This window comes from Lathyrus oleraceus, chromosome 3 (genome assembly GCF_024323335.1).
Source record: "Lathyrus oleraceus cultivar Zhongwan6 chromosome 3, CAAS_Psat_ZW6_1.0, whole genome shotgun sequence".
Taxonomy (NCBI): domain Eukaryota; kingdom Viridiplantae; phylum Streptophyta; class Magnoliopsida; order Fabales; family Fabaceae; genus Lathyrus; species Lathyrus oleraceus.
This window is the reverse complement of record NC_066581.1, coordinates 533,448,001-533,459,897: the sequence shown is the minus strand read 5'-3', so window position 1 is coordinate 533,459,897 and position 11,897 is coordinate 533,448,001. Positions and strand designations below refer to the sequence as shown.

The window sequence follows — 11,897 nt, the reverse complement described above, 5'->3', positions numbered from 1 at the left end:
GATCACAACCTCTCATTGTAGATATTCCCTTAAGTCCACAGATTGCGGCCAGTGCCATATCTCAGTGAGAATATTTAACAAAACCACATCCATGACTCTGTTTCTAAACCTCTTCAATCTGTCCATATTTTAAGCAAACTTCCTCCAAAGTAGCATGCTTTATAAGACAACAACCTTGATGCCGTCCAGTTTTTCTATCCTTGATCAGGGCGACCCTAATCACATTCCCGTGTTCCTTAAACAATTAGGATAATCTAGCCATCCATTCAAGCGACGACATTGCAACACCATGCAGAAGGCCTTGTTTCCATCAATGTCTATTTGGTGATAGTGAAATACTTCTGCCATGGGTTGTTTGTGAAGTTCTTGTTATGATAAATTCTTGCACGGATACTGTTATGCTACTATTGGTTTGACATGGTTCGCTAGTGAATTGCGAGGTGATATTGTCAGTCTGTTGTCATGTTGTAGATGTTCATGCAATGCAGGTTTGTTGCTTTTCTGTTGCAAACTAATTCCATGCCTTGGCTCGAGGAAGGTGTCGCATGATTGTTGGCAGGTTGAATGGTTTTTGTGACAGGGTTGTAACATGCTTTATGATGAGGTATTATGTTGCTGATTTGAGTTGATCTCGTTCATGGAGGGCTGGAATTGCTAAAATTGATGATGGTGCTGCTCCTCAAGCCAACACCATTGTAGAACATCATGGGCAATGAACACAAGTTTGTCTCTTCGTCAGAATTTTCAACTTTAGATAACTTTGAAATAGTTGAAGTGATTGAATCCTTCTCCACCATTTCTTGGATGCTTGCTGGACATAATTGGGAACTGAAGGATTTATCTAACAATGATGACAATGTCAAAAGTGATTGCTCTGATGCGAAAGATGGTCTTGAAGATGTAGATGGATGAAGAAGTCGCTTTGGAATGTGTTGTGCCGCTAGGGAACGCACATAACTCAGTGACTTCACAATAGCCTCGGAAGCAAATTCAGATATGGGCAAAGGAGATGTATTTTTCAGTGTTGTTGATGTACAAGATTGTTGGTTAAAAGAACTTGACCATGGTTGATTCAGGTTTTGTTACGCCGTCGGCGCGCTTACGGCAGCAGCGTTTGAGCTTGCGGCTCTTGATGTTGTGGTCGCTATTTTTCCGGTTTTGTGGCTTGGCAGTGTGCGTTTTCTACTGCCTTTTGGTGGCTGAGAAATATCTAATTCGTTTTTAATTTCTATTACTTGATGTCGCAGTTGGCTGTGTTATTTTTGGATAAAAAGCCACCATGAACGAGTTTCCTCCCAAGTCTATGTAGTTCACATCACACCAATGCGTCACAGAAAGTGAGCATATTAGTAGCTGTCAGTTTGCCCGATAAGTAGCGAGTGAGCTTCTCTCTCATGGTAAAGGTAGTATGATTGACGGGAGTCTCGTTTAAGATCCGGTGGGCCACCTACTATGGTTTCCGCTATCGGGCCACCCACCATTTATTTCCACGCTGCAGAAGTCCAGTCCTGGGCGTGAGGGGGTTTGTTAAGAGTCCCACATCGGACAATATATGGCCTGAACATGTGTTTATAAGTGGGGGCAGTCCTCACTCTACTAACCGTTTTTGTAGAGTTGAGTTAGGCCCAAACCACACATTCTTAACAGTATTATATAGAAATTTTAAGTGCCTTGTCCGGGTTATTATTATCCATATGTAGTAACCGTGTCTTTAATAGATATTGATGCACATCAACTTGAAAAGTTGCAAATTGTTTTTAACTCATTTCAGATCCAGTAATCTCCAATGCCCTTGATGGAATTCTTGTTGGTTTAGTTACTAGCCATGATGGCGGTGTTGAAAACGTAACGTTTATTGTAGGAAATAAATTTTTTGCAGTTACTGAATATGATTCCGTTTTGTATGACTTCCAAATCATATTTTCTGATTTGTACAAATTTGCTTTAGTGGTTTTTCTTCAATGAAGCTACAGCATGGCTACAGTTCATTTAAAATTAGCCATCTTCTTCTTGTGTCGTCTATAAGAAAAATTGCACGGTTGACTTAATATATCCTTGTTATGGTTTTATGGACAATCTTTCTCAATTATTATTATTTGATTGTGCAATTGTGAAGTTGTTATGATCTGCCTGTGATTAGTATGTTCTTTTATTTACTAAAATTATTTTGAATTCATAACTAACTTGATCGTCGGAGTTTTTGCAGGTACCGCATCTTTGGTGTGTCATGCTATGCTCATGAGTATGATGAAACAGAAAGGAAATGCAACATCTTAAAAACATGGTAGGAAGTTTACCTTTGATTTGAGCTGCTGGCCATGCTTAATAGTCCGGTCTTCAACCGAGCTAAGTGAATGAGATTCATTGACATGGGGGGCCTTCTGAAACATTGGAAATGGGCAGAGGCTGAAAACTTTGAGTGTCAGGCCGTGTTTGAAGTGGGGAGTCATGCCTCAAATATAAATCTGGTGTCCTTAGTGAAAGTTGAAGCAAAACATTGGAAATTTGAGTTGTTCTTCATAATGCCTATTAAGCTCACGAGATCTTGCGAAAGAAATGGGAGAAGGTGTGTAGAGAAAATAAAAGGCGGGGAGGGGACTGGGTATATAAAATTTGAGAGCTTTCAACTTAGCTTTGGTTTGGTACTGGCTCTTGAGGTTGCATGTAGAAAAACAAACTCAGTTTTTGAAAACCAGAATTTCATGTATATGGACCCAACATATTATTCAAACAAGTTTATTTGACAGTAATATATAAGACAATTATTGCCCTTTTGTAATTTTTACAAGTAAAGTGTAAACTTTGAATTTTGTTTGAAATTGTGATTTCCGTTTTTGATTTGGTTCTCACAATATAGATACTACATTCATAGAAAGTAAGTTACTTTAACTTGTTGGTATCTTCCAAAGGTAATTAGAAATAGGATGTTTGGTTCAGTAGGACATTCTAACTGTATCTTGTTCTTTTTCCTCTTTCAAAAGACTTCCCATAAAGGTCAATGCCACTCTTTTATGCTTATAACATCATGCATTTTTATAACTCCGTCTTTTTGTTTACTCTAAAATGTTACTATTTTTATTTCCCAAAATTATTTTGAAGTGATAACTAACTTGTTCGTCCGAGTCTTTGTAGGAAGGTATGTACGCTCTTGTCATGAATAGATCAAAATGAGTCTTGTTGTCATTTAAGGTAATGTTCTTCTATGGCCTCTGTTCATTTGATTTTTAGAATGTATGCTAAGTGATTGTTTTGTTACAAATAATAAATACTGCACAAATCTATAATAAATATTGGGCTGTTTCTGACACTTTCATTTTTATATTATTCGGGTAAGGGTTGTATTGTGTTTTGATTTCACTGTTTTTTTGGGTCATATTTGATAGGGAGAGCAGCAATTGAAGTTACAAATGAAGGTGTTGATGCTGCAGGGCATACAATTGGTACATCTTTGGAGGTCATTTCCAACTTAGGAAGGTTCTCAACCCCGAGAGTATGATCAAACCAACATCACTAGCTAAAGATTATTTTGAATCCATAACTAACTTGATCGTCCGATACTTTGTAGGTATCACACCTTTAGCTAATGATGCTGGTTTCTTTTGCTGTGATCATGTCAGACTTGAGGCCCTTAGAGGTAATGTTCTTATGTTTGCCTCTTTTAATTTGGTTTCATTTGTTTGTGCTCAACAGATTATTCAGGTTCATTCGTTGATTTCGTTTATTAATATGTACAAGTTTTATAAAAACGTGAAGCCTTTTCTTGACTTGAATATTTTTTCAGATATTATTCAGGTTTTTTTTGATCTATGCAATGATTAAATGAACTTGTTCTTTGTCTAAAATCAATATTTCTTCCATATTAAATCTGGCTGCCTTACTTCACTTGTTCAGTTTATTTTTTCTGAATTTATAGTAATTTGTGACCTTTTCCATGAGATATAGAAAGTGATGAAGGGAACCTTTGATTTGGAAGCATAATTCGGTCTGCACCCCAACTATTTTTCATATAGAGTATCATGCATTACATTAGATTAAATCACATAAATTTGTTAATTAATCTATAGAACCTACACCTCCGATCAAAGGTGTGTCCAATGTCAGACACGTGTTGGTTTCTGTTTCTGACACTGACTTACCAGATTCAAATTATTTATTTTTTAAAATTAATACTGGTGTTGACGTGTCATTCTCGTGTCCCATGCTCGTATTGTATAAAAAAGTTTGTAATCCATAATATAAAATTTCCAGTACCTTGTTCTGGTCATTGTTATCCATATGTGGTAAATATGTCTTTAATAGATATTTATGTACATCAACATGAAAATTTGTATATTGTTTATAATTCATTTCAGATCTTAGTAATTTTCAACCATGACTATCAAAATCTTTTTATTGGGACTTTAGATAAAAAGTCATCCTGCATATGTTCTGATTTGTACAAATTTGCTGAGGTGGTTTTCCTTCAATTGTGGTTGCAGGGATTTGTCATCGTCTCAGTTTTATTCGATACAACATCTTGCCCTTATACACCTTAACAAAATGGGGTAGCCGGACGTAAAAATATGCATCTTGTAGAAACCGTTTGGACCTTACTTCTCTATGGTAATGTTCCATTCTGGTTCTGGGGGATATTATGCTAATATGGCATGTTACCTTATAAACCTCATGCTCTCGTCTGTCCTTAACAACAATATCTCTCACTTAATTTTGTTGTTTCCTTATTCCCCCTTCAGCCAATTCCTCCTCGTGTCTTCGAGTCTACGCTATTTGTTAAAGTAAATGCTCGTGACGGTGACGGTACGGTGATCACCCATGGTTCTCTTTCTCTCTCTTCCAGGTTACTCCTACCCTATCTCATATCGAAACATTGGGGACAATGTTCGGTTTAAGTGCGGGAGGAGATTTTTATCGTTTTTCTTTATTTTTAGTATGTTTTGTGCGTTTTTAGTTGTTTGTTTTTCCTTTCAATAAAATAACATGTGTTTGACGAGTCATTTGTGTAGTGTATCCGTATTTCTCCCATTTCTTTAATCTTACCAAAAAAAATTTGTGAGCAAAGAAAACAGTGCATCTTGAATATTAAGGCTATAAGACAGGTTTATGACGAGATGTAAAAGACTTAGGATTTTTTTTTTTAAAAATCGGTATTGTCTTAACAACGTAGGCTTCATGATTATAAGAGTCGATCCCGATACCCCATATGTTGTGGTCCCAAATTTTGTTCCAAATAAGTCCATAAGTAGTTTATCCTTGCAGTCAGCTCCGGCTTAAGCATGCTCTACGTAGGGGACCGATGAAAATAAGTGAATGATCACAAAAAAATTTCCTGCTTTGTTCTCAAGTCATATGAAAATTTGGACTAGGTGACTCTCACACGGTCTTTTAACCTAGTAAAATAAAGACATATGCGAAACATGCAGAAGAAAAAATAAATATATATATATATATATATATATATATATATATATATATATATATATATATATATATATATATATATATATATATATATATATATATATATATATATATATATATATATGCATATATACATATATATATACATATATACATATGCATATATACATATATATACATATACATATGCATATATATATATATATATATATATATATATATATATATATATATATATATATATATATATATCTATATATATATATATATATATATATATATATATATATATATATATATATATATATATATATATATATATATATATATATATATATATGTATATATACATGTATATATATATATATACATATACATAATACATACATATACATATACATATACATAATACTGATAAGGGTTGTATTGTGTTTTGATTTCACTGGTTCTTTTGGTCATATTTTTGGGGTCATATTTCATAGGGAGAGTCAGCCGTTGAGGTTACAAATGAAGGTGTTGATGCTGCAGGGCATACAATTGGTACATCTTTGGAGGTCGTGTTCAAACTTAGGAAGGTTCTCAACCCCAAAAGTGTGATCAAACCAACATCACTAGCTAAAGATTATTTTGAATCCACAACTAACTAGATCGTCCAATGCTTTGTAGGTACCACACCTTTGCTATGACCATGTCAGTCTTGATGTCCTTAGAGATAATGTTCTTCTGTTTGCCTCTTTTAATTTGGTTTGATTTGTTTGTGCTCAACAAATTTTTCAGGTTCATTCGTTGATTTCATTTATTAATGTACAAGTTTTATAAAATCGTCAAGCCTTGTCTTAACTTGAAATTTTTTTCAGATATTATTCAGGTCTTTTTTAAACTATGCAATGATTAAATGAACTTATTCTTTGTTTAAATTAAATATTTCTTCCATATTAAATTTGGCGGCCTTAGTCCACTTGTTCAGTTTATTTTTCCTGAATTTATAGTAATTGGTGACCGGTTCTATGAGAATAGAAAGTGATGCAGGGAACCTTTGATTTGGAAGTATAATTCGGTCTGCATCCCAGTTATTTTTCATATAGAGTTTCATGCATTTCTTTAGATTATATCACATAAATTTGTTAATTGATTTGTAGTATCTACACCTTCGATCAAAGGTGTGTCCAATGTCAGGCACGCGTTGGTTCCTGACACTGACACATCCACATTCAATTGATTAATTTTTTTAAATTATTACTGGTGTTGACGTGTCACTGTCGTGTCTCATGTCCGTATTGTATATGTTAATTTATTAATTAGTGCGTTTCAGGGATTTGTCATTGTCTCAGCTTTACTCGATACAACATTGCTACAGTTCATTTAAAATTATCCATCTCCTTCTGCAATCTATAAGAAAAATTGCACGGTTGACTTAATATACCCTTGTTATGGTTTTATGGATAATCTCTCGATATTTGAATATGCAATTGTAAACTTGTCATGATCTGCGGGAGAATATATAAGATACTATGTTCTTTTATTTACAATATTATTTTGAATTCATAACTTGACCGTCGGAGTTTTTGCAGGTACCACACCTTTGCCGTGTCATACTATGTTCATGAGTATGATGAAACAGAAAGGAAATGGTAGGAAGTTTGGTTTGCTGTGATCGGTTCCATGAGATTTAGAAAGTGATGCAGGGACGCCTTTGATCATGCTCAACAAGCTGCTAGAGTTTTCAAGAACAGAAGCAGCCTGCGGTCTACCCTATTGGAAGCACCATCCGTTCTTCAACCCAACTACGAGTGGATTAGTGTCATTGACTCGGGCCTGCTGGAACATTGGAATTGGCAGAGGGTGAAAATGTTTGGTGACAACTGGTTCCTAGTGATTCGGTTAATCGAAGATGAAGCAAACAATGGAAATTGTGAGTTATTCTTCATCTATTTTAAGATTAAGAAACAAAAGATAGAGTTCTTAGATGATGAGATTCCTCAAATGATCACACTATCGTCACCTCATCATACTTCCTCGCCACTGCAGAAAAGACGCTTACGGTTAGTGGATGAAATTATATAGCTTGGTGAGATGCGATTAGAACTGTTTCGTCTCATCAACAACACTCAAGAAGCCATGGATGCTGAAAGAAAGAGGAAAATCGCAATCTTGATGTCATTTAGATAGTAACTAACAACTTTTTATTCATTTCAATTGATTCTGTTAGGTATGTTGTTTTATTTCCCCAATGTTATTTTGAATCCATCCATCTGTTACTATTGTTGTGTCATGATGAGTAGGATCAAACTCCTTCAGGTAAAGTAACTAGAAATAGAATGGCATTTAGTATGGGTGGTTAACTATGACTTCCTAACCGTATCTTGTTCTTTTTCCTTTTTCACTTTACAATTTAAAAAAAAAATCCACTTATAATATTTTACACATAGGTTGTGTTGCGTTGCTCAACAAGTTTTTATTGAATACATCTTTTACAAAACTTTACTCTTGGATTAAAATTTTAAATATTTAGTAACTATTATGTTCAATTTCATCATTTCTGTCCAGGAACTTTATAGCAGGTTTGTCCATATGACATTTGTTATGTCATGTGGCGTGTTGCTAATAATGCTACAATGCATATTGAGACTTCTTAAAATTCCAGGTTAAACTTTATTAGTACAAAAACAATGTGTGACAGCACAGTCTTAGTAGCACTGTTGCCATTACGAAGAATGAAATCTAATACCTTTATGTAACTTTTTATACATAAGCACTTAAAAGACAAACTTTTTGGTAAATAGGTTGTGAGATGAAAATTTGATCTTAACTTATCTATGCAGGTTCTAGGTTGCTCAATGTGGTTTGCTGATTTTTTATTTGTGGCAAGAAATTGGGCTAAAGATGAACAAACACGGAAGGTAAATCAAAATAAATCATCCTCAGGTGAACAAAATTGATGCTTATACATGTGAAGATTAGTAGTATAGTTGTTCACTGATATGGTGTATACTCTATATCAAGAATGTTCCATCATGCAGAAAAATTTAAAAGCCTAACGAACAAGCAGTGATTACTTACACATTTTGATTTTGTTTAAGCTGATAAACATCTTTCACTACTGATATAATCAAATAATCTGCCCGTGTCTTCTTCTCTGTGACTTTGTTTACTTCCCCTATGCAGTGCTTAAGAGGTCAGCGGAAGACTTCTGCTTTTGCTTCTCCCAGAGTGACAGGGAATTCTGGTGGATCAGCCGATAGGTTTTAAGAGTGAAAAAAACCAGAGAGTTTTAAGAGTGGAAAAAAATGCAGAATGAATCACTCTAAGGATTGCAGGTAATGTTGAATTTATAGGTTTCAAAGTTTGTTAGAAATTCAGCTCAAATGCAATATGAAATTCACTGCAAATTAATTTGTTAGCAAATGAACGCAAATCTGTTAGTTAGTTAGAATGAGTGGTTAATTTAGGTTCAATTTGATTTTTCTATTTTGAATCTGAATGTTAGTGATTAAGAGAGTTGTTAACTGTGTGATCATTCCGTTAATTGAAGAGTGAAGTAGTGTAGGAGACTTATATTATGTAGGGTGTTGTGCAGTAGTTTGTCGAACATGAGGTGTGAAGTCCTGATTGACATTGGATTGCTGCAGTTTCTGAATTGATCTTACTGCAGAATGAATGATCTTCTTGCTGTAAACAGTTTTAGTTTGTTATGTCTTGTTCTCTTGATGACCTTGCTGCCCTAAATTATCCCACTAATAAGCACTCTCCTGCAGTTAAAACTGCTATGTTAATATGTTGCTATCTTGTTCGCTAACCGCTTGTGTTGGAGGTTTGGTTGTGTGCTTATTATGGACTATTTTTGCAGGGCTGTTAGTGCATGTTTCGGAAATTGGAGGTTTGCAAATATTTGTGGCTAACTATGAAAGAATACTCATGGAGTGCTGACTGGATTTGTACAGAAGAGTTTTAGGTTTTGAGTGTAGAAGCAATGTGTACCTGCTTTTTCATGCATGTTGATGTATGGGAGCTTTTACTTGCTACAGGTGAATTAGAGTTTTAGGGCCTAAGTAAGTTGTCACTTAACAATCCCTGAGAGTGAGAAGGCTCTACACGAGTTTTACGGATATGCCTTGCATCTTATTGTATTATGTATAGACACTAGGTTTTATTCACCATCTCATCGATGTACCCGGTTCTATAGAGTAGCTTAGTTTTGCAGTAGTACATTAGTTGCACTTATATTAACTGCACTGACCAATATGGGTTTTTTTGTCAAAAGGTCTATTGCACAATCCAATTGGAATTGGTTCTGGTTGTTAGTTTTACTTGATTGTCAGAGTCTTTGCAGGCAGGTAGCACAACCTTGGTATGCTCACATCATGAATATATCAAAATCAGTCTTAAAGTCATTACAGGTAATAATGTTCTTGTGTTTTCTCTTTCCATTTGTTTTTTACAATATATGCAAGGTGATTGTTTTGTTATAAATACTAAATACTGCACAAATGCTACTTTCCAAATACAATGAGCTGTTTCTGGCACTTACTTTTTTTATAGTGGTGTGGGTGGTATTGTGTTTTCATTTTGAAACGTACTTGTGGAGTCCCAACCCCAAACTGTATTAGATTTTTCTTGAGAGTGGCTAGTCCTACAAGAAGGTTTGATGATTTTCTCACTTCACTGTGACACCGCACCACTATACTAAACCTGTTATCTCTATTTGTTATAGAATGATTGCTGTTAAATAATATGCTCTTTGTTTAAGAAAATCTTGTACTTAAGGTTAACCTTTTCAACGGCCTTCCATGTATTACTAGTAGATAGCTGATTCATCATGCTGTGTCATAATTTAATTAATTCTCTGTATTTTATGTTTGCTATACTAATAGTTTATAGTGTGGTGGTAGATTTTGATATCATTATACCATGTATAGATTACATGTAATAGTTTATAGTGTGGTTAACCTTTTCAACCGCCTTCCATGTATTACTAGTAGGTAGATTTTGAAAGTGTATTCAATTTGTTAATTGCTCTGAAGCATCCTCCACACCTCTTATCAACGGCATGTCCGGTGTCCAACACCGACCCAAATCTACATTCAATTTATTCATTTTTTTCAAATTATTACTGGTGTCGACGTGTCCTACGTCCGTATTCTGTATGTTAATTGTATTATATAGAGATTTTAAGTGCCTTGTCCGGGTTATTATTATCCATATGTAGTAACCGTGTCTTTAATAGATATTGATGCACATCAACTTGAAAAGTTGCAAATTGTTTTTAACTCATTTCAGATCCAGTAATCTCCAATGCCCTTGGTGGAATTCTTGTTGGTTTAGTTACTAGCCATGATGGCGGTGTTGAAAACGTAACGTTGTAGGAAACAGATTTTTTGCAGTTACTGAATATGATTCCGTTTTGTATGACTTCCTAATCATATTTTCTGATCTGTACAAATTTGCTTTAGTGGTTTTTCTTCAATGAAGTTACAACATGGCTACTGTTCATTTAAAATTAGCCATCTTCTTCTTGTGTCGTCTATAAGAAAAATTGCACGGTTGACTTAATATATCCTTGTTATGGTTTTATGGACAATCTTTCTCAATTATTATTATTTGATTGTGCAATTGTGAAGTTGTTATGATCTGCCTGTGATTAGTATGTTCTTTTATTTACTAAAATTATTTTGAATTCATAACTAACTTGATCGTCGGAGTTTTTGCAGGTACCGCATCTTTGGTGTGTCATGCTATGCTCATGAGTATGATGAAACAGAAAGGAAATGCAACATCTTAAAAACATGGTAGGAAGTTTACCTTTGATTTGAGCTGCTGGCCATGCTTAACAGTCCGGTCTTCAACCGAGCTAAGTGAATGAGATTCATTGACATGGGGGGCCTTCTGAAACATTGGAAATGGGCAGAGGCTGAAAACTTTGGGTGTCAGGCTATGTTTGAAGTGGGGAGTCATGCCTCAAATATAAATTCTGGTGTCCCTAGTGAAAGTTGAAGCAAAACATTGGAATTTTGAGTTGTTCTTCATAATGCCTATTAAGCTCACGAGATCTTGCGAAAGAAATGGGAGAAGGTGTGTAGAGAAAATAAAAGGCGGGGAGGGGACTGGGTATATAAAATTTGAGAGCTTTCAACTTAGCTCTGGCTCTTGAGGTTGCATGTAGAAAAACAAACTCAGTTTTTGAAAACCAGAATTTCATGTATATGGACCCAACATATTATTCAAACAAGTTTATTTGATAGTAATATATGAGACAATTATTGCCCTTTTGTAATTTGTACAAGTAAAGTGTAAACTTTGAATTTTGTTTGAAATCGTGATTTCCGTTTTTGATTTGGTTCTCACAATATAGATAATGCATTCATAGAAAGTAAGTTACTTTAACTTGTAGGTATCTTCCAAAGGTAATTAGAAATAGGATGTTTGGTTCAGTAGCACTTTCTAACTGTATCTTGTTCTTTTTCCTCTTTCAAAAGACTTCC

General features: G+C 34.7%; 1 long non-coding RNA gene across 1 annotated transcript; it reads left to right on the top strand.

Moving 5' to 3' along the window:
* Nucleotides 1-2,405: 2,405 nt before the first annotated feature.
* Nucleotides 2,406-11,745, top strand: LOC127128750 (uncharacterized). The gene is made up of 2 exons (XR_007806020.1): nt 2,406-2,657; nt 11,568-11,745. It is a non-coding gene; the product is annotated as an uncharacterized LOC127128750 (long non-coding RNA).
* Nucleotides 11,746-11,897: the final 152 nt, after the last annotated feature.